At 37.7% G+C, this 23,491-nt stretch overlaps 1 long non-coding RNA gene across 1 annotated transcript; it reads right to left on the reverse strand.

Annotated features, from left to right (window-relative positions):
• Positions 1–16,958: 16,958 nt before the first annotated feature.
• LOC136203421 (uncharacterized) lies at positions 16,959–19,901 on the reverse strand. Its single transcript, XR_010674825.1, has 5 exons — positions 19,489–19,901; positions 18,615–18,791; positions 18,249–18,453; positions 18,055–18,119; positions 16,959–17,178 (listed from the first exon to the last, which is right to left on the reverse strand). It is a non-coding gene; the product is annotated as an uncharacterized lncRNA (long non-coding RNA).
• Positions 19,902–23,491: the final 3,590 nt, after the last annotated feature.

The raw sequence follows: 23,491 nt of genomic DNA on the forward strand, positions 1-23,491 counted from the left end.
CCCCCAACTCCGACTCCACTCGCATCACACTCAACCTCGAAGAGCTTCTCAAAATCCGGAAACGCTAAAACCGGAGCGATACTTAGCTTTTCCTTAATCAAGGTGAAACTGCTCTCTTGCTCATCTCCCCACTTGAAGCCTCTACCCTTCTTCAAACACTCGGTCATAGGAGCCACAATAGAGCTGAAATTTTGGATGAACCGCCTATAGAATGTAGCCAACCCATGGACACTCCTAATATCCCCAACTGTCTTCGGAGTCGGCCACTCCCGGATAGCTCTCACTTTCTCTTCATCCACTCGGATACCACTCCCACTGACCACGTACCCAAGAAACACCAAGCTCTCCATCACAAAGTCACACTTCTTAGTGTTGGTAAAGAGTTGGTTTTCCCGGAGCAAAACTAATACGGCCCTCAAGTGCTCCACATGCTCTTCTAACGTCTTACTATAGATGAGAATATCATCAAAGTAGACCACCACAAACTTCCCAATCACCGGATGTAATACTTGGTTCATCAACCTCATGAAAGTGCTCGGTGCATTGGTCATCCCGAATGGCATCACTAACCACTCATATAGTCTGTCACGCGTCTTAAACGCAGTCTTCCACTCATCTCCCGCCTTGATCCGGATTTGGTGGTACCCACTCCTCAAATCAATCTTCGAAAAGACCTTGGAACCACCCAATTGATCAAGCATATCATCAAGTAAGGGAATCGGGAATTTGTACCGAATGGTAATCTTGTTGATGGCTCGACTATCCACACACATCCTCCACGACCCATCCTTCTTGGGTGTCAATAAAGCTGGAACCGCACATGGACTCATGCTCTCCCTAACATAGCCCATTCTTATCAATTCGTCCACCTTCTCTTTCATCACTTCACTCTCCTTGGGACTCATCCGGTAGTGAGGAAGACTAGGTAAGCTAGCTCCCGGCACTAGGTCAATGTGGTGTTGGATGTCCCGTAGAGGTGGCAACCCATATGGTAACTCTTCCGGAAAGACGTCACGGAACTCATTGAGCAATCTTCCCACATCTTCCAGAACTTCTTCAGCTTCGCTTCCTACCCCATCCGTCGATGTGCTCGACTTCACCATCACTACATAGACCGTTTGGCTTTCCTCACACTCGTTAATAAACGCCTTGTGAGTTGGGCAAACGATCAAGGTAGACTTCCCTTTGTCTTTGGTCTCTCCCAATAGAGGTGTTAGCACATACCGAATGCCGTCCTTCATAAACTGATAAGTGTTCTTTCTTCCGGCATGGGTAGCATCCCTATCAAATTGCCACGGGCGTCCCAATAGTAGGTGGCAAGCATCCATCTCCACAATGTCACAATAAACTTCATCCCGGTACTCCCCTATCTCAAGAGGAACCCTACACCTTTGAGTGACTTTTAGCTCTCCGACTTTCTTGATCCACCCCACATTATACGGACTAGGGTGAGCTTCAATCTCTAACCCAAACCTCTTGGCTGCGGTATCGCTGATAATATTCTCTTGGCTCCCACTATCAATGATCACATTGCACTTCACCCCTTGCACTAGACATCGGGTTCGGAACAATTGATGTCGTTGATCTGATTCCACTTTACTTGAAACCAATAGTCTCCTCACAACATATATGGCTTGCCCACCATCATACTCTCCCTCGTACTCATCATCAACGAGGTCACAACAAACATCCCCTTCATCATCATACTCATAATCATCGTCGTACCTCTCAACCATATTGGCACTTCTCCTCTTGGGACACTCATTGGAATGGTGACCCGGCTCATTGCATCGGAAACATTTGAATGGAGCCGGTCTAGCATAGGGGTTGTTGCCCCTAGGGGGTTGTGTCGCCTTAAAAGGCCTCACATCTCCACTAGGTGTCTTTCCGCACTTGGCGCCTTGGGATCGCTTGAACTTGCGATTCCCTTACCCTTATCAACTCCCTTGGGGGCTCCTATCCCTCCATAAGTATTCTCAACCCCGGCTCTCCTATAGCCTTCACATCCCCTCAAGCTCAACTGTGCCTCGGCCTTCAATGCTAAATTACGGGCATCTTGCACCCGAATAAACATTTGCGTTCCAATCCGGTCTTGGATGTTGTATCTCAGCCCTTCAAGATGCCTTGAAGTCTTTTGGCTTTCGGTTTCTGACAAGTTATCCCTTGTCGAAAGCCGCAAGAACTCCGAGGTGTACTCGTGCACACTCCTAGCACCTTGGGAACAATTCCGATAGGAACTGTAAATGTACTATTCATAGTCGGGTGGTAGAAACCTCTCCCGCAACATCGATTTCATCCTTAGCCAAGATCTAATCGGTTCCTCCTCTTCTTCTCCCTTCCTTCATGTTATCCCACCAAACTGAAGCTCCTCATTTCAACCGGTAAGCTACTAGCCGAACTTTCCGATCTTCCGGTATTCCCGCATAATCAAAGAACCGCTCTACCTCAAGCAACTGATGGCGTAAAATCTAGTGGTAGAGTTTTCTAATGACGATTTAAATATGTATTGCAATGAATGTGCTATGTCTATGGATGTGGTCTTTATAAATTGCTCTTAACTCTACTAGACGCTACAACTACTTAGGGGCAAGTGTACCCCGTCGTATCAAGTAATAATCCGGTTAAGACCGGGTATCGAATCCACGGGATTTATAATTACAAGTATTAGACGACTCGGTTTCGTATGTTATTTAAGCGGTAATTACTTTGGGGTTAAGTAAGACACAACTACACACTATTCCTCACTATTGGCGACACAGATTTATTTAGCTAAAACTCTATGAAGTGGGGTGAATATGATAAGTTATAACAATGATAAATAATGACCCTAAATGTATACGGATAATAGTTTACTCTTGCAAAGACGACCAAGTGTAGTAGAACCGACCCGTGAAGCACTTAGACTACGTGATTCCTAGTCAAGGCATGTCTAATGTGGGGGAATTAGAAACTAGGGCCCGTAAGTTCCGTGGCTTGTCAATTCCTACGGTTTTCGGTTTGTCACTTCCGGTAAGGCAACACCTATGTAACTCCCTAAAGATAGCCCGAATGGCGGCGGTAATCGCGTTCTCCTACACAATAATCAAATATCAATATCAAAACAAGCAATAAACATTAACACGTAAAGGGAAATAGAGATTATAAATCATGAATTATAAATATTTAAAGTGATTAGATGAAATACAACCAAGTCTAGTACATAGGAAGAGTACAAGCTAATTAGCAAGTAAAAAGGGAGAATCCGCCTTTGGAACTAGCTAACCGGACTCAAAGCCGTCTCCTAGGTCGTGGAGGTGGAACTCTCGAGCTTGGTGACGAATGGTGGAACGGAACGTAAATGGAACGCCGGAACAACGAACAAGCTCTCGAGGGGGAGAGTTTAACTTACAAAATTGTATCTAAATTACAAGGAAAGAAAGGAGTATAGTCTAGCTCTCTAGCATGTAATTGGTATCAAATGAAGTTCAAGAGCTTCTTATTTATAGACATCAAGCAAGGGCAGGTTTGTAATTTCACTAGGCACAAGTATGGAACAACATTATTTGGTGCAGAAATCCCATGATACGCCCCGCGTGTTTTGGTCTACGCCCCGCGTAAATGCCTATTCCGTCAGAAATCTTCTGCATGTGGACCAATTCGTTGTCTTGTTGACTCAAGTATGCCCTGCGTAGAGGATTATACCCCCCGCGTGTTTGAGTCTCTGGAGTTTTATCGCTTGAATTGGTGACTTTACGCCATGCGTAGCTGAAGTACGCCCCGCGTAAAAGAGTCTCTGATCTTTTTATGTTGAAGAACTGCCTCTTACGCCCCGCGTATATAGTGGTACGCCCCGCGTAGGCATAGTTGACTCTGGGAGACAATGCAGACTGACTTTCAGGATTAGGCCAATGATTGCCGACATGTGTCATACGCCCCGCGTAGTGTTTCATACGCCCCGCGTATGCTGAGTCAGTTCCACATGGTGCCTGCGGATAAGGCAATTATTTCTGGCACTATGTTTTACGCCCCGCGTACAGGATAATACGCCCCGCGTATTGAGTGGATTTTTGCTCCTTTCTCGTACCTGAAATACAAATCTTGCGAGCCGAGTTAGCTTGACGTTTTTATTTCCTAAACTAATCAAAAGCACGGAAATTTAACTGAAAGTACGAGATTTATTTTTATTTCTTTATTTTATCAAAACACTCTATTTTTGTAATTAAACTTATTTATTTTATCCAAAATCAACCCGTAAATTACGCTAAAAGATAGGGGTAAAATACCCCTATCAACCTCCTCGGACTTTAAAGTTTTACTTGTCCTCAAGTAAAAGAAATCGAAAGACAAGGGATTGAGAAAATTAAGAAACAAACCGAAGGTTGGTTTTGCCAAGTGCGTGATTTCAAAGTTATGGTTTTGTGCAAAGGTTTCGGTAAGTACCTACGCAAACAATTGAGTACGAAACTCGTTTGAAACCTCCATGATCAAGATTTAATAGGCAATATTAATGGGGGTTGATTATCTTTTGAGAACCCGATAGTACCTCACCAAGAGATTTCGCTCTTACGCTCAATTTTAGGTGGGTCGGTGTTTTAGCACTCTTCTTTGCACTTACTCGAGATCATGTTGAATTTGCAATTTCATCCGGGTTTTTCCTCCTAAAATATGGTTAGGCAACATTAAAAATGAACCCGGAGGAGGGTTGTAATATGGGTGGCTTCTTTAGTGGTTAGTTTAAAGAAACTCGAGCTCAAAAATACCGTTTGGTGATTGCACCGTATTTTTGTTTATTTCGGCCTTGGCGAATTTTACAAAATATACTTCAAAATTGCTCGGGTGAAGCTTGAGAATGCCTTTTTATTTTTATCGTATCCTTTGTTTTGATAGAGGCACAAAAACAATATTTTGAAAACTTATGGTGCTCATTTGCTAAGGCCGTGACGTATTTCGGGTAATTCGGGGTGCAACTTGATTATGTCGGTATTTGAACAAGAGGAAAAGGGGTTAAATGTTTAAAAGGGTGTTAACAAAGGGGTTGGTTAATAAGCTCGAAGGGGTTTCCTAATGTTCAATGAAAACGAGAAAAATAAATTAAGAAAAATTAGCCTAAGTGGGTTCGGTTTATCATCTATTGCCTTTTTACCAAAAATAAGTGTACTTAACTCGGTATTGGATGCAAATTCTATGAGTCGAGTGAAGTCAAAGCTCTCGAAAAATTGTGAAAGAATTAGAGTTCTCGTACGAACTCTTTTAGGCTCAAAAATACCTCACAAAGATTCGGGTTTAAATTGTGTACTATCAAGTCTTCGCTAAATTCTCAACTATCCCGTTTTTATTGCCTTTTTAAAGTTTATTATGGAGATAACATTTGGGTTAAGCCTCAATGCCTTAGTTTAGTACTAACCTAAGTTTTGTACAAATTCCCTAACTTTAAGATCAAGACTAAAATCTCTTAATTGAATCATTCCTTTATGTTCCGATGCTTTTATTTTTGACGACAAATAACGGAACTTTAATTAATTTCTGAAGGAGGGATAGCGTGTCGGGAAAATTTTAAAGAGTAATAAGTGAGTTTAATTATTTTGTTGTTATTAAGTTTAATTATTTTGTTGTGATTAAATTTTTGTTTTTGTTTTTGGTAGTGCAAACCAAACTAAAAGTGCGGGGTTGCACGGCCCTCCGCGTTATTGAAAATGACGCCTATTCCAAGGGCGTCGCAAAAAGAAAACAAAACAAAAACAAAAATAAAGAAGGACAAAATAGGACTCTTAGAGTTAGGTCCTACGCGAGGCGTGCCCAGGGGGGCGCCCCGCGTAGGAAGTGCATGTTGAGCCATTTTTGGCCAGAGACTCAAATACGCGAGGCGCACGAAGAGGGGCGCCTCGCGTGTTTCTATCTCTGAGACATTTAGACAAGAAAAACGGTGGACACGCGGGGCGTAAAAATGGAGTACGCCCCGCGCGGCTTATTTTCTTTTGGAAAAAGTGGGATTTGTTTTTCTTTTTATTTAAACGAAAAGAAATGAGTCGGCAGGAAAATGAAATGCGAAAAATGAAAGTTGGGAAAGAGAACTCCCTTATTCGAGCTTGGGTTGCCTCCCAAGAAGCGCTACGTTATAGTCGGTGAGCTCGACTTAGCATTTCCTCCTAGGTGTATGCTTCCACTCGCGTTAGAAATGCAAATTCCTGAATGAACAATCCGTACCTACAAAACAGATTGTTAGATTCAAAGAAATTTAATGAAAACCAAAAACTATATTTAAAGAAATTATTGAAGAGTTTAGTTTGCTCCCTCTTTGACTTCTTGGGTAGCTCAAAAAGAGTGAAATAACCCGAGGTAGAAGGAACCTCAAACTCTTCTACTTTTGGATTCTCTTCCATGGGTTCACACTCAACCGGCTTTTCGATTAGAATTTCCGGCTCCTCGCAGTTGAGACATCCTACATGACTTGGGGACTCCTCTTGAGAGGGCTCAATTAACTCGACCCCTACAACTTGACCACCCGGATTGGCATCTCGAATTGATTCGTCCACGGTTGAATCAACACGAGATGTCAATCTAGTGATTTGATTTCCCAAATCCCTGCAATATGCCTCATTGTTAGATAATCTTACTTGAATATCTTTAAGGATAGAGATTACCACATCAAATTGCGAGGGAGATTGTTGGTGCGAACATTCGTCATCCATGAGATCGTCCCACAGATGACAACTATGATACCATGGAGAAGATTGTTAGTATGAAACAAAAAAAATTATTCACAAAAAGAAAGTAATATGTACAAATGCTTAGACTAACAATAAAACGCTTTTGTCTAATATTGCAAGAAATTATAAATCCCCGGCAACGGCGCCAAAAACTTGATGGCGTAAAATCTAGTGGTAGAGTTTTCTAATGACGATTTAAATATGTATTGCGATGAATGTGCTATGTCTATGGATGTGGTCTTTATAAATTGCTCTTAACTCTACTAGACGCTACGACTACTTAGGGGCAAGCGTACCCCGTCGTATCAAGTAATAATCCGGTTAAGACCGGGTATCGAATCCACGGGATTTATAATTACAAGTATTAGACGACTCGGTTTCGTATGTTATTTAAGCGGTAATTACTTTGGGGTTAAGTAAGACACAACTACACACTATTCCTCACTATTGGCGACACAGATTTATATAGCTAAAACTCTATGAAGTGGGGTGAATATGATAAGTTATAACAATGATAAATAATGACCCTAAATGTATACGGATAATAGTTTACTCTTGCAAAGACGACCAAGTGTAGTAGAACCGACCCGTGAAGCACTTAGACTACGTGATTCCTAGTCAAGACGTGTCTAATGCGGGGGAATTAGAAACTAGGGCCCGTAAGTTCTGTGGCTTGTCAATTCCTACGGTTTCCGGTTTGTCACTTCCGGTAAGGCAACACCTATGTAACTCCCTAAAGATAGCCCGAATGGCGGCGGTAATCGCGTTCTCCTACACAATAATCAATTATCAATATCAAAACAAGCAATAAACATTAACACGTAAAGGGAAATAGAGATTATAAATCATGAATTATAAATATGGAAAGTGATTAGATGAAATATAACCAAGCCTAGTACATAGGAAGAGTACAAGCTAATTAGCAAGTAAAAAGGGAGAATCCGCCCTTGGAACTAGCTAACCGGACTCGAAGCCGTCTTCTAGGTCGTGGAGGTGGAACTCTCGAGCTTGGTGACGAATGGTGGAACGGAACGTAAATGGAACGCCGGAACAACGAACAAGCTCTCGAGGGGGAGAGTTTAACTTACAAAATTGTATCTAAATTACAAGGAAAGAAAGGAGTATAGTCTAGCTCTCTAGCATGTAATTGGTATCAAATGAAGTTCAAGAGCTTCTTATTTATAGACATCAAGCAAGGGCAGGTTTGTAATTTCACTAGGCACAAGTATGGAACAACATTATTTGGTGCAGAAATCCCATGATACGCCCCGCATGTTTTGGTCTACGCCCCGCGTAAATGCCCATTCCATCAGACATCTTCTGCATGTGGACCAATTCGTCTTCTTGTTGACTCAAGTACGCACTGCGTAGAGGATTATACGCCCCGCGTGTTTGAGTCTCTGGAGTTTTATCGCTTGAATTGGTGACTTTACGCCGTGCGTAGCTGAAGTACGCCCCGCGTAAAAGAGTCTCTGATCTTTTTATGTTGAAGAACTGCCTCTTACGCCCCGCGTATATAGTGGTACGCCCCGCGTAGGCATAGTTGACTCTGGGAGACAATGCAGTCTGACTTTCAGGATTAGGCCAATGATTGCCGACATGTGTCATACGCCTCGCGTAGTGTGTCATACGCCCCGCGTATGCTGAGCCAGTTCCACATGGTGCCTGCGGATAAGGCAATTATTTCTGGCACTATGTTTTATGCCCCGCGTATTGAGTGGATTTTTGCTCCTTTCTCGTACCTGAAATACAAATGTTGCGAGCCGAGTTAGCTTGACGTTTTTATTTCCTAAACTAATCAAAAGCACGGAAAATTAACTGAAAGTACGAGATTTATTTTTATTTCTTTATTTTATCAAAACACTTTATTTTTGTAATTAAACTTATTTATTTTATCTAAAATCAACCCGTAAATCACGCTAAAAGATAGGGGTAAAATACCCCTATCAGCAACCAATCGAGGAAACCCTCTATATCGAGTTCTCCCCCGAATGACGGTAAGTCCACTTTCAATTTGAAGGCATCATCTCTATCAAAATTTCCTCCATACCCCATTCTCTCATTCGGTTCGCCTCTATATCCGCCCCTCTTATTACCTCGGCCCCCATACGGGTCATTCAAACCAACATTTCCCCTTTCATAACCACCTACAACATCATTATGCACAATATCCATATTCCCGGCACGCACATGCGCGGGACCAACAACATCATTTACATGCACCTCATGCCTAGCTCTATCATTCATGGCATTATCATCCATCATAATCCCTATATTCCTAGCAATCCTAGGCATATCGTAATCATCAAATAACTCCCCATCACTATCACTATCCACATTTCTAATGATTACGGGATTAGTCCGCCTTACCTCTTAAACCCGAGGGTCCATTGCTTGGGGTGCATAAGCTATCCTTAGTGGTGGTGTCGGTTGCTGTTCAAGTAGATAGCGGGTTTGTTCCTCTTATCTCCGGTGAGGTTCTCCGGCTAGAAGATTGTTATTATGGCGGGTTGCTATTGTGAGTTCTTCAATGAGGCGGCGCAAATCTCGGGTACTCGTCTCGTGTTTCTCCTCCATCGTTCTTAGAGACTCCGTGATATGCTTCATGTTGCCTTCTAGTGACTCAACTCGTTGCTCCATGGATCCGGTGGCTTCGTTTGTGATACGAGGTTGAACCATTCCCGAGAAGAAGTCTCCGGTCAAGGAAAACGACTCGGCTCTGATACCAACTGATGTAGATTAAATCGATCTGAAGGTTTTAATCGTAAACCAACAAAGATTACAAACTTCTCAAGCTTAACTTGAAGGTTGAATAAACCCCAAAGGAATGAATCCTTGCTCCAATGGAGGCTTCAAAATATAATATTCATCAAAAAGTTCCTAAACATTACAAAGAGGGGAACTTAAATACCCTCCCAAATAAGAAGGGAAAAGACCAAAAGCCCACGAATAGGGTTTTGGCCAAAACATATGCACAAGGGTATAATAGGAAAATAGGAGAGTCCATGGCAGTTTAGTAATAAGAGGGTAATGGCAAAACAGTAAATAAAGAGTAACCGAAATTGGTCCCCTCAAGGTGAGAACTTGGAGGAGAAGTATTCTGCTGGACAAGTACGCCCCGCGCCCTAGTGCTACGCCCCGCGTAGATGCGCTCCTGAACTTGGAGGTGCTTGCTCATACTCATTACGCGTGGCGTCGCGGAATACGCCCCGCATCATTAGGCTCTTGAGTTTGATGGCTCTGTGGACGGGAATATAGGCATGGCGCCCAAGGCGTACGCCCCGCGTGTTTGACCTTCTGGGAAGCTTCCTGCTCGAGATTTCTATCCACGCCCCGCGTGTTAATGGTGGCGCCCCGCGTCCCCGCAGTACTTGATCCTCCTCCCATGACAACACTCCCCACGCCTCGCGTCCTGCTGGACACGCCCCGCATGCCCTCTGTTTTGGCTGGGTCTTCGCTCTCCTTAGGTGGGTTCTCTCGAGTAGCTCCTCGTTGCTCCGGGCTCGGGTCTAGGGATAAGATGCCCTCATCACTATATTCACGGTTAGCTGTTGTTTTGACTAGCTAAGTTTACTAGTTGTTTATGTAAAAGTGTTTGATAAAAATTAAATGATTTCTAATAACTTTTTTTTACTATATAAAATGATAAATAAAAACATTGGTTTTTTTTTTTTTATGACCATGACTTCTTTAATAATTTATGTTTAAATAGTAATTTGATAATTCACAAATATAGCTTTATGTAAATGGATAAATGTTGTCTAATAAACAGTAAACATAAAATTATATTATTTTATACATAAACCACTCTCATGCAATAACCATAGAATTAAATTTATACTTTATTATATATAAAAATTTCGCATTATTGTAAAGGAATTCAATTATTCATGTAAATATTACTAACATTTGGTTGACGCCTACCGTATGTAATAATGCAGCCACTCAACACAACCACCTACAAACATTTCTTAATTTCAGATTCTTAATACTGTTGCTTGGCAACTACTATGACTTTCTTTTCTACTTCCAACCAAATAAAGTTGGCACTTAATTATTTATATTAAAGAAAAAAAATTGAAATTAAAAAAATAGAAAAAAACAAAAATGTTATGGTTTACCCCATTTATAAAGAGACACTCATAAATAAATAAAAGTATTTGATATATTTTATTTATAAAACAAAATATTACATATTACACGGTTAAGTTTTGATTATAATTAAAAAAATTATTCTTTCATAATATCATTAGAACATAGCTCCAAAAAACAGCTCTTTAAATTGAAACAACAAATCATATGGTGAACATTTTAGCATTTTCTATTAATTTGACAATTTAAAAACTAAATTGATATTTAATTCATTTTATACAGCTGCAATTCAATTTGAGGTTTGTGTTGTAATTTAAATATAAAAATAAAAATGTTTTTAATTGTCATCATAACTTAACAATGTAATTTCAATTACTTTATTTTATAAAAAGATCATATCGTGTATTTCTATTTACAAACTTTTAAACTACAAATCTCTATTTGCAAACAGGACAAACCAACTTTACCCTAAAAAATATAAAGTTAATAAGTGAAATCAATTTAGCCTAAATCGAATTTAATCATTAAATCAGCTTTAAATTTAATTAAAATTTGAAAAATTAATTGAAGTATTGCTAACCTTCTAATCCTAATAAAGTGAACTCACATATACATTTGATATTAAGAATTAGTTTTTGTTCATCTAAACTTGAATTCTGGAAGAAAATCTAAGTAGATATATGTTTTGTTTCCAATACCATAGGATATTAATAATTTAAGATTTAGTGGATAATAAGTGATGATTTCATTGGGGAATATAGGATTGGTCCGTTAGGGGAATTTTACACGGACTTGCACACAAATATTGCTAAATTGAATTCGCCTCAACTTTTTTTTTGTTTTTTTTGGGTATATATATGTGCTATCATCTGAGTGCTCACAAAATCAATTTTTACGTACCAATATAAAACTTCTCAAAATTAAACTAGATTTGAACTATAAAAATAAGATTGAGTCGTTTTGAACAAACTTAGGAAAATTCATCATCTCTCATATATTACTCAAGTTGAATTTTGTGATCAAATACAAAATTAATAAGTTAATCAACCATCCCGAAATTTAATTTCTCGGAAACAGGGAACCAAACCCATCCATAGTAGGGGTAGTTCCAATGACCAAGGAGGCCAAAAACCATCCACAGTAGGACTAGTTTCAACAAACGAGAGGGCCGAAAAGCATCCATAATAGTGGGTTGTTTCGACGGCCGGAGGGGTCTAGCCCCTTCAAATCCCCCTCTGTATACACCCCTGATTGATTTCTTATATCAAATATAAATGTCCACTCTCTTATAATGCTGACGCTTAGGGTTTTGTTTTTCATAATTAAAAGTCTGACCAACAGCGAGAAGAGAGAATCGTAGTTGAACTAATTTGTTAAATGTTGCCAAATTTAGGGTGAAATGATCGAGTTGATACCTAAAATTTATTTTGGATTAATTTGAATCGACATATCATACATCATTATATGATCCATTTAATAAACCTCAATTTATCTCCTTTAATGGTTAAACTTTGGAATCACTCAATCTGATGTGACTTGCCAATTAATTAAACTCTATTAATGAAAAGCAATGGCTACCTATTAAGATATCGCATAACGGCCCTGTCCTATCACATATATGTTTTTGCTGTTGATATTGTTCTCTTGGAGGAGGCTAATGTAAACCATGCTTTGATGATTTAAAGCATTCTACGTATGTTTAGATTCCGGGTAGAAGATCAGTTTGGAGAAATCTCGGGTTCATTTCTCAGCAAACGTCTCTAAAATTGTGAGCCCGGGGATCACATATATTTTGGGTTTCGCACGTTCTGAAGGTTTAGGGAAGTACCTTGGTATGTCTATGATTCATCAGTGGGTATCTAAGGACACCTATAGTTTATCTATCGTGTCAATGAGAGACTCTCTGGTTGGAAGACGAGATGCCTTTCTATGACCTGCAGGATCACTCTTATAAATTCTGTTACTTCTGTTGTTTCTATATATACTATGCAGATTGCAGCAATTCCAGTGAACATCTATAATAGACATGACACTTTGAACCGTAGCTTCCTATGGGAGCGAGTAATGGCACTAGAAAACTGAGTCTGGGGTCTACAAACTGCAGGCATAATGAGGCTTAGGTATACGTTGCACTCATGAAATGAATTTTGCTCTTTTTAGTAAGCTCAGCTGGAAGATATTAGTGGATGTGGATAATCTCTGGGTAAGGGTTTTGAGAGATAAATATTGCAGGAATAAAACTTGATTGGAAATTTTCAGTCAGGTAAGTGGAGAGTTGGTTGTTTCATCTTCATCTCTTTCCAGAAAATGGCTTCGCCAAACGAGTTTGCTTCATATTTTACGAAGCCTACGAAGCAAAATCATCCTTTGAATTAGTATTTTCTCCAAAAAATAACTTCGCAGAATGATTTTGCTTCACAAAATCATCGGTTTAGCTTGTTTTTCTCTTCACATACTTCGCATATTCGCTTTCTACGAAGCAAAATCATCCTTTTTTAGGTGTATTTCACTTCACAGATTCGCTTTCTGCGAAGTGTTTCTTTCATTATTTCCCTAAAATGACTTAATTTTTTGTGAAGGTTGAATGCAAAAGCATCAATCATAGTGATCCATTTATCTTAAATACAAAGGCAACAATCACATTGAAGGGTCATTGAGATGTGATGAAAATGGTGAAGACCAAATGTTCTAGTTCCTTTTGCTTCTGAACTTATTAGCAAATGTTCTGGAAGCACACTCTCTCCCAAATATCCTGGAAGCACACTTCCTCCATTGCTGGAGTTTAGGGTTTACGGTTTAAATTATTATTACATCTTGTTGTAAATTTTGATAATGTTATGATTTTAATGTTATAATTATTGTTGCAATCTTGTTGTTATGATTTTGATAATGTTATATACCACTTCACATTTTTCGCAAACTGTGAAGTCTGCGAAGGTAAATACTACTTCAGTACATGATTTTGCTTCGCAGTTCGCAATTTGCAAAAACTGCGAAGAAAAACTCATTCTGCGAAGTAGTATTTACCTTCGCAGGCTTCACAGTTTGCGAAACTACAAAGTAAAATCATGTACTGAAAGTATTATCCTCGGAAAAACGTACAAAATAATAAAAAACGGAGTGCCAAGTTCGCAAGAAGAAATATTTTACGTATATATTAGTCGATAGTTAAAAACGGAGTGCCAAGTTCGCAAACTAAGAAAGAATCGAAGAAAGAAATGAAGAGAGAAAGAAGAAAGAGTAAGAAATTTCTAAGTTATATATATGAATGATATTTTGGAAAAGTCACAAATAAATAGTCTAGATAGGTAATGGTTTGAGTAATTTGTCTAAATATGTAAATGAGCCTCCATTTGATCCAATTTTGTAATTTTCTCATTCACTTATTGGTTGGTTCTAAAAAGCTAACTTTGAAAAACTCGTTATATGAGCTTTTTTCAATTAGCTTATTGCTCCATCTCTTTTGAATGATATTTTTACTCCTAATTACTACCTCTTAACCCCAAATATATGTTTTATCATGTCTTTATTTATCATTTTACACAAACAACTATTACCAATCAGTTAAGTTTTATTATACAAATTTACGCAATCAACTAGTCAAATCAGCTAACCAAAAAGTAATAAGCTAATAGCTAACAACTATTTGCCAAACAGACCTACACCTCAGTCTACTGAAATGACTTTCAAAACAGGGGTTTCACTTCTACGAGTCCGTATACCATGGAACTCCGTCATATGCTTTTTGACATGTGTATGTGTCCTATAAAATATTTTAAATTTTGTGGGCTCATACAAGGATGGCAACGGGTAGGGTTCTCGTGGGTAGTGCTAATTCCAAATCATTACCCGTTTATTTTTTTAATTACCCGTACCCGTTCCATTACCCTAATGGGTATACTTTTTGTATCTCATACCCGCGAGTACCCTTACCCTTTAAGAATCAATAAAAAATAAAAAATATTACAAATTTAGGGTAAATTACATATGTGGTGTACAACTTTTACTTGTTATCACACTTTGATGTACAACCTTTAATTTTGCACACTAAAATGTACAACTTTCTGTTGACTTCCCACTAAAGTGTACAGCAGATAAAAATGACCGGTCAACCCTGTGAACCACTTAGTCAACGTGACACCTCATCAATTTTCACTACTTAAAAATTAAATATGGTCCCTACATATTATTAAATTACTTTTATACCCTTAATAAAAATAATTCTCAATTCTATCTTTTCTATTTTTTCACATTTTCTCTCTCTAAATTTTATTTTTTTAATTCATTCTCTCCCACTTATATCTCTCTCTAAAACCTCTCTCTCCAGCTGCCATGGAAGTTGAATCCAACTTAGCTTCAAAATCAACTCCTCTATCTCTCTAAAACCTATCTCTCTCCTTCATCTTCCTTCCAGAATCGCTCATGTCGTTCTCTTCGTGACTCGATCACCGTGGTTCTCTTCAGGCGAGCGCCATCACGCGGTTGGTTTTATTCCGGTAACCACCAAAAAAAACTTAGGCAACTAATAAAGAAATTAATAGTTATTTATTTTTTTCATTTTTCAAACTCTTCTATTCTTCTCTTTCCGTAACCCATTTCTCTTTCCGTAACCCATCACCAGCGATACTCTTCCGACAGACCTCCTGATAAGTAACAGAGAATAAAAATTAATTGAAATTTTGCCTTCTCCTGGAAAGTGGATATGAACTTCCTCTATTTGTTCTTGGTTAATTTTGATATCTGACAGTATCCTTGGATTGGATTAAAAATTAATTTCAATTGTTCCATTCAATATCTTTATTTTTTTGTTTCTCTTGGGTTGGATTAAAATTGATGGAGGAAGGAATGTTAATTCTAAAATGGGTCATGGCATAGATTTTAGATTTTTTTAAGTTTCAGATCCAAAAACCTTGCGGCCATTTTTGTTGGAACCTGTAAATTTAGAACGAAGAAGTTTTTTTGGTGGCTGCATCAAAAATTAGGAAATCTAATTAATTGTGAATTTAGAACGAAGAAGTTTTTTTGGTGGCTGCATCAAAAATTAGGAAATCTGATTAATTGAATCAGAAGATAATGAACGGAGGTGACGGTGGTTGCTGAAATAAAACCAAACGGCGTTCTGGTGCTCCGGTGATGGAGTCACGAAGAGGACACCGATTTGGAAGATGAAGGAATAAATAATGCTTATTAATTTCTTTATTAATTGTCTAAGTTTTTTTTAACAGTTGGCTTAATTCTATTGGGTATGGCACAGTAAAAATTCTCAAAACGGATGAAGTGTCATGTTGACCAAGTGGTTAACAGGGTTGACCGGTCATTTTTACCTGCTGTATACTTTAGTGAGAAGTCAACAAAAGATTGTACACTTTAGTGTGCAAAATTAAAGTTTGTACACCAAAGTGTGATAACAGGTAAAGGTTGTACACCACGTACGTAATTTACCCTACAAATTTAACACAATATAAATTTAATAAATGATCCATCTAAAAATTGAACAAATTGAACTTTAATCAATAAAAATAAAGTAGCTTAGTTGTATTACTAAATGGTTGAAGAACAAAAGGTTGGAGTTCAAATTTCACATCTAAAAAATAATAATATTTTGGAATATATACAAACGTTCTGATAGGTAACGGGTACAGAGTACCTGGGGGTATTTTCATACCCGTCCCATTACCCTAACGGATAATGGTTTAGATCACATATCCGTCTCATATCCTTTTATACAGGGTACGGATAGTCACATTAAAATCAGATAGTGTCGAGTATCTAGGAGTACAATCACTACAAGAAAATCAGTAGTTAGGGACCGAAAATTCAGTCGCAATTCGGTCCCTAAATGTATTTACTAACTGAATTTCATGAGTTAACGACGAATTACATTCAGTCAGTAACTAGCTGGTAGGTAAGGGATTACCGACAATCTTCTGGATTCAGTCAGGAACTTTGCGACCAACATACATAGTCGTAAAATAATGGTCGTTATGTTACCGACTAAAATTCGGTCGCAAATCCATAAAATGTAGTCAGTAACTCAGCTTCGGAAATATTATCTTCCTAGCCTTAGACGAAACTAGCGTTATTTTGGGACGGAAATTCCGTCGTAAACTGTATATATATTTTTTATTTGAAAGTAATTAATTTGCACAAAAATAGAAAATTAATTTTGGATTGAAGAGAGTTCCTTCCAATTGAAAAAGTAACTAAAACATGTCTAATGCATAATGACTAAAATATTAAAACATATATAGTTGACTATAGGCACAAAAGATATATAAATTGCATACAGATAATGAAATAATGAATGGTCATAGAATTCTCATACTGAGACTCCTTGATCTGGAACAGATTCTATGATCCTTCCCTCAGGATCCTCAACTTTATGGATAACCCGTTGAAACTACACAATGTAAGATATTGTAAGAAAAAAAGAAATGAAGCTCACACTAGCCTCAATTAGCTGTACAGACATTCTTTCATATTCCTACCTATGATGTGTACATAGATTGTTCTGCTATTCTCCTCTTGTAAACAATTCAAACCACCATAAATTCAAATTTATACAGGAATAAGAATATTTCAAGTTAAGCTTGGATAAAACTTTCACTAACGAACAACACTAGCAAAAAAAGTTCATGACTTTAGTCATATCAAAGTTAACCGCAACTTTCTAAACGATTCGATTTTTTTTAAAAACCAGCAACACTAAATAAAACTAGAGGATGAAAATTTTACACTTCAAAAATAAAGACCAACTTCATTCGTGATTAGGTTCAACACAGCCCTTATGATTTCTGTTCACATTGTTCAATTAATGAGGCAAGAGTTCATCGATTAGAATCAAAAGCCTCTTACATATCAAAATAATCTAACTAGTTTGAGTTCTATCCAAAATCATCTTAGAAAATTATGCTCCATCTAGGAGACAAAAAAAAAACAAGCAAGGCTTTCAATGCATGCAAATGCTACTCCAACCACTACACTGATCCTAATTCATACAGTTGTCCTATTAATTACCTTCAACACATAAAAAAAGAGGACATGATACTAATTAACTACCCTTACACGATTTTGTCAAATTACTGTAACTAAATTCAAATCATCAGCAATCAAGAAAATATCAACAACTTACTAGATCCAATTAAGTAAAACTCATATTATGAAGCAACAACTAGCAACCTGAAGTCAATGGAATTCATAATTGAAATTAAAAGCAATTCGTTGACGTACAAAGTTCGGATATGAAAAAGGAGAAACATATTTGAATTCATCTGACCTTGATTTCACAGGCTCTGAATTCTCACTGCTAATCTCAAGCATTCCTTCTCAAATTGTTAACAACTGTAATCAAGCAAATATCAACAACTTACTAGATCCAATCAAGTAAAACTTATACCATGAAGAAGCAACTAGCAACTTGGACTGAATGGAATTCATAATTGAAAATTAAAAGCACTTTTGTTGACTTACAGAGTTCGGATATGCAAAGGAGAGAATAGTTGAATTAATCTGGTCTTGATCTCACATGCCCAAGATATTGCTTCCCTGGTTGCATGCTCCATGAATGATGAAAATATGTAGCTCTTCCACCAATTCTATGAACAGTTTCACTCTTCCAAACAGGGATTTATTAGATGATCATCCAATTCCTAAATCACACCAGCCAAAACATAAACTGCACAACCACCGGTAATGGTGAAAATCAGAAAAGTGGAAGCAAGCAAAAATCTCTCTTTCTTTAAAAGGAGAAAGGGATGTGAAGTCAAAGGCAGAGAAGACAAAGAAAAGCAAAATAAGACGTTGAGATTCGATGTAAGTCATGCATAAAGTACTTACCATGTGATTGAATATCACGGTGGAAGGAGATATATGATGTAAACCCTTTTATTTGATCTCAAGATATGAGAACTTCTACCCTTGCTCACAACTAGAATAAAGTAATCCTGTATATGTTGCCTTCAAGAACCGTACGGGTACTGTATTACCAGTTGCACTTGCACATATGGACCAAAGCTGTAAGACAATTATTTCCAACTAAGCAGCCATATAATTTGCAATCTGAATTACTAGCAAACAAAATTGGTGGCAAGGCATTTTGCCAATCTTTCATAGTCACAATAGAGTGGACAAGGGACAAAACAAGAAATTAAAAGTGGATCTATTGGATCTCACATGGGAGGACCAAATTATATAACAAAATATGCTTTTCTAGACTCCCAAGGAACATTATCTAAAGTTAAGGTCTTGGTAGCAGAGCAATTTGCAAGAATAATTAAAGGGACAGTACAAACAATCTATTACCCAGTCAACAAAACGCATAGCAAAAAAGACCTTGTCTTACAATGAAAATGCTTTTCTGCTAACAATTACATTCTTCAAAGTTGAAGTGCCTGTATTCCCACCTTCTCCAGCCTGTGATTGCAGCATGCTACTCTTTTTAATGTTAATGGAAAACTCATAGAAAAGGAGAAAGACTTTCCATTTTTCAAATACCCACTTCGACCAAACCAATATTAATCAAGGTAATAGAAGAAAGACTACATGAGATGAGAGGACCTAAAATCCCCTCAACAAACTTCATACAATATAATAAACCTTAAATCCATAGAAATGCAAGAACCAATCCTTCCAATATTGTACAAAATCAATAAACTGGGAAATTAATTAAATATGAAACAGTTCAAATAGGGAAAACAAGAGTCCTACTCACTTTAAGCAATCATGGACCGATTTTACAAACCAGGATTGGAAGTCGCGGTCGATTGAGACGAGGAAACACCTAAATCCGATCCCAATGAGGACAGATCTGGTGGAAGTGATTGAAGGTATCGACACTCTTATTTCCTTCACCGTCGTTGGCTTGTTTGCTGTGGTTGTTTTGTTTCGGCCATGAATCTCATAAATGAGATGACAAGTAGATGTCGGTGATAGGAATTTTCAGTTAAAGCAGACGGATCAGAGGCCGGCGGTTACTGATTCAGATGAAGATGAGGCGGCGGCAGCAGTCGAGAGCAAAATGGGAGAAGCGAATTTAGGGTTTTAGAGTGAGGAAGGTAAAGAATGAAGGGTTACGGAGGTAAGAAGGGAAAAAAGTAAGAACAACACGTTTTACTTTAGGATTAAAAAAATAAGTAATAAGTCTAATGACCCAAATTATGGTCTTTAAAAGACTAAATTTAGTGGGTAAAGTGAGGGTAAACGCTTCCCACTTAGTTAACAACCAATACAATGGTTAATGACCAACTGAAGTAGTTAATTTAGGACAGATCTGATTTCAGTCATTAAAATCAGTCATTAACTAAGTAATTTCTTGTAGTAAATACATGTTACCATCCTTAGGCTCATACACATATCGAGAACTGTGTGAAGAAAATTCCATTTGACACGGAACTCTCGGAACCTGTTATAATTTCCCTACTTCTACCCACGACAACGTTAATAAGTTTTCCTGATCATCTCTCTATTACAGTTACAATTAAGAAAGCAACTCTACCCATTTTTTTCTTAGCCAATTAATTAGCTTTCATGCGACTAATTTTTGTATTTGAGCTTTGCTTTTATTGGCTTTTTTATTTTCCTTTTCCTGCAAGACGTGTTTCACAAGCTTTATAAACGAAAGTTCAATTATTAATTTCTTCAAATTATCATCAAATGAGTACTGGATAGGTCAATTTAACTAAAACATGTGCATTCGAGAAGTTCTGGGCATCTGCGAAATTTGTGCAGGGTGATTTCTTGCCTTGTGTAGGAGAAGTTATGAGCATTCGGAAAGTTCTCAGTTGGCTCAATAGAAAGGGTATGGACGGCTGTCTTGTTGAAACTGATGCAGATGTGTGGTTTTAGATCTTAATCAATCTGCCTTCAGGTCTTATTACGGTCTTATTCTTAATGATTATAATAGGTTGATCCATTCGTTTAATGATGTTAGTATCATTTTTGCTAGTCGTTCTGTGAATAGTGTTGCACATGAACTTACAAATGCATCTTATTCTATGTCAGAACTGATGGAATGGTATATTAGTCATCCATATTTCATTGTTAATGCATGATCTTTTCTTTTCAAAAAAGATATAATTAATTTCCTAAATAAGAATTTAATTTATTTGGATATCCTTTCAAAATTAAAAAGAAACTATTATATTTATTTCCATTTTAAGAAATGATCTTAAGTATCATTATCAAAACTTATTCAAGTTTGATGTTCTATCAAGAAATATGTAAGCAATTTTAAATTTAAACCAGACATTAATTGAAACTAGTCAATAATAATAATAATAATAATAATAATAATTTAATCCTCAAAATATAATTTTTCTTAAGAATATATATATTTTATTGATTGAAATATGATGTAAAATTAAATTACTTATCCAGCTCGAATTGACGGCACTAATAGAAAAATAATGCCCGACGAAGGCTCGAGGATAAATTAAATATATAAAAAAAAAGAAATAAATCAATTAGCAAGTTGAATAATAACCAACAAGCAACTATATACTATAATTTACCAAAAAAAAAAGCAACTATATACTATAATTAGTTGGGTCCTACTCTAAAATTAATTAAGATGCCTGACGGAATTTGACTAAGAATATTTAGTTGGTGATGACACCCTTTGCATGAATCCTCCTTCCTAGTTTTGGATATTTTAAATTTATACATTAAGCTCATGTTTGATTTGTAAAAAAAAAAAAAAATTAGTGTATTTTGAAAAATATTTGGTAAGATGAAATTTTTTTTTTGTTGAAAAGTCTTACAGTAATAAAATGAAAACCGAAAGCTTTTGTTACAAATGGAAGGAAGAAAGTCGAACTGATGAAGAAGAAGAAAAGACCTTTCGTTTTTCTCTCAAAATCAAAGAAGAAGAAGAAGGGTTTTACATTTAATCAAGTACAGGAGGCATTAAGTACAAACACGCCACTTCTCATTGATTGCTCCAAGGGCTTTTTAGTCTTTGTACTAAGCTAGGGGCAATTCAGACTTTTCACCAACACAGTAGATTCTAGAAGGGCTTCCACAGCTTATCATGGGATCAACCACACTCAACCTCACCACAAACTCATCACCACCATCCATTGCATTCCTTGTGATCAATGGCTATGATTAGGACACTTGTTTTATTTTTCCTTGCCCATTAAGTTTACTTGATTGGCACACCTTGCATTTCAATATAAATGTAATAGTTAGCTATAGTTTTAGCCCTAATGAGAAATACAAGATATTGATTTCTTACCTCATTCAATTAATATGGTATCAGAGCAAATACTTTGCTAAAGGTTTTATTTATTGAACCATTATGGCTGCTCCATTGATTACTTCCAGCAGTCCCTATCACTTGCCTCAAAATGAAACTCCGGCATTATCCCTGGTGTCCCAAGTCCTCACCGGACCAAATAACCACCAATGGTTAAGGGCCGTGAAGGTTGCCCTGATGTCAAAAAATAAGTTTGCCTTTGTCGACGGCACCATCCAAGCTCCTGCGCCCGAAGATGCGATGTACAACCAATAGAGGTGCAACAATATGGTCATGTTGTGGATCCACCATGCGCTGTCGCCATCCATCGCTCGGAGCATTATGTGGCTCGATAAGGCGGACCAAGTCTGGGCAGACCTGAAAGAACGTTTCGCACAGGCAGATTCACTTAGAATACTTGAACTACGCAGAGAAATACATAGCCTTAAACAAGGGAATGGTAATGTTTCGGACTACTATACCTGTTTGAAAATTTTGTATGACGAATTGATGAACCTCAGGCCAATGCCCAAATGCACCTATAGACAGGCCTGCAGTTATGGTGCTTTCAAAATCATTCGAGATCAACAGGATGCGGACCAAGTCATAACCTTTCTTTAAGGGTTAAATGACTCGTATTCTACTATCTGTTCACAAATCCTCTTGATGGACCCCTTGCCCTCACTAAACAAGGCCTTCGCACTGGCAACCCAACACGAACGACAGATAGGTCTTGCACCTGTCAAGAACAATGAAGGGGATGAAAGCAATGTGTTTGCAGGATTCACAAATGCACAGAACAAAGGATACAAACAAGGCAACTCAAGGTATAATAATAAAAAAACCAACAACAAAAACTCATCCTTGTGTACTGTTGGGCATGAATATGACTATAATTAAACAGCATTTTAATAACATTTTCTGTGCATTTCAGGCAAAATATTCCGAAATATATGGACTTATAAGTGTTTTATGCAGATTGTATTGATCAAGTCAAAATGGGCGATAACACAACCTGTTTTGCAACAAACCGTAAGGAGTTGAGCGCCCTTTGATCCAGCGGATTTTCGTTGTGTACCCGATGAAGGATAGCGATTAGACAAGTGACAGGTGCGGCGTGGCAGCAGTTGCAGGAAAGGCAGAAAAGGCAGAGAAAGCAACATGATGAAAAAATGGATCACCCCTTGAGTGTTCAAGGGTCAACTTAAATTAATCATTCCCTACTATTAGTAGTTGTAGGAAAAACAATCTTATTTTGTAATATTTTGGTGCATGGTTCGTTTTTCTTCCTTTATATAGACGTAGTCAAGGGAAGGAAAATACCACCTTTTTACTTTGAAGACATTCAGTTTTAGGAGAACTTTTGAAGAGAGCCGAAGATCTCTTAGGACGATGATGCCTCCAATGGAGGTCTGTGGAATTAATGGTGGCTATTCACTCTTCACTATGAGTGAGTAGTCGTTTTGAATGGGTTTGGCCA

The sequence above is a fragment of the Euphorbia lathyris genome, chromosome 8 (assembly GCF_963576675.1).
Source record: "Euphorbia lathyris chromosome 8, ddEupLath1.1, whole genome shotgun sequence".
Lineage (NCBI taxonomy): Eukaryota > Viridiplantae > Streptophyta > Magnoliopsida > Malpighiales > Euphorbiaceae > Euphorbia > Euphorbia lathyris.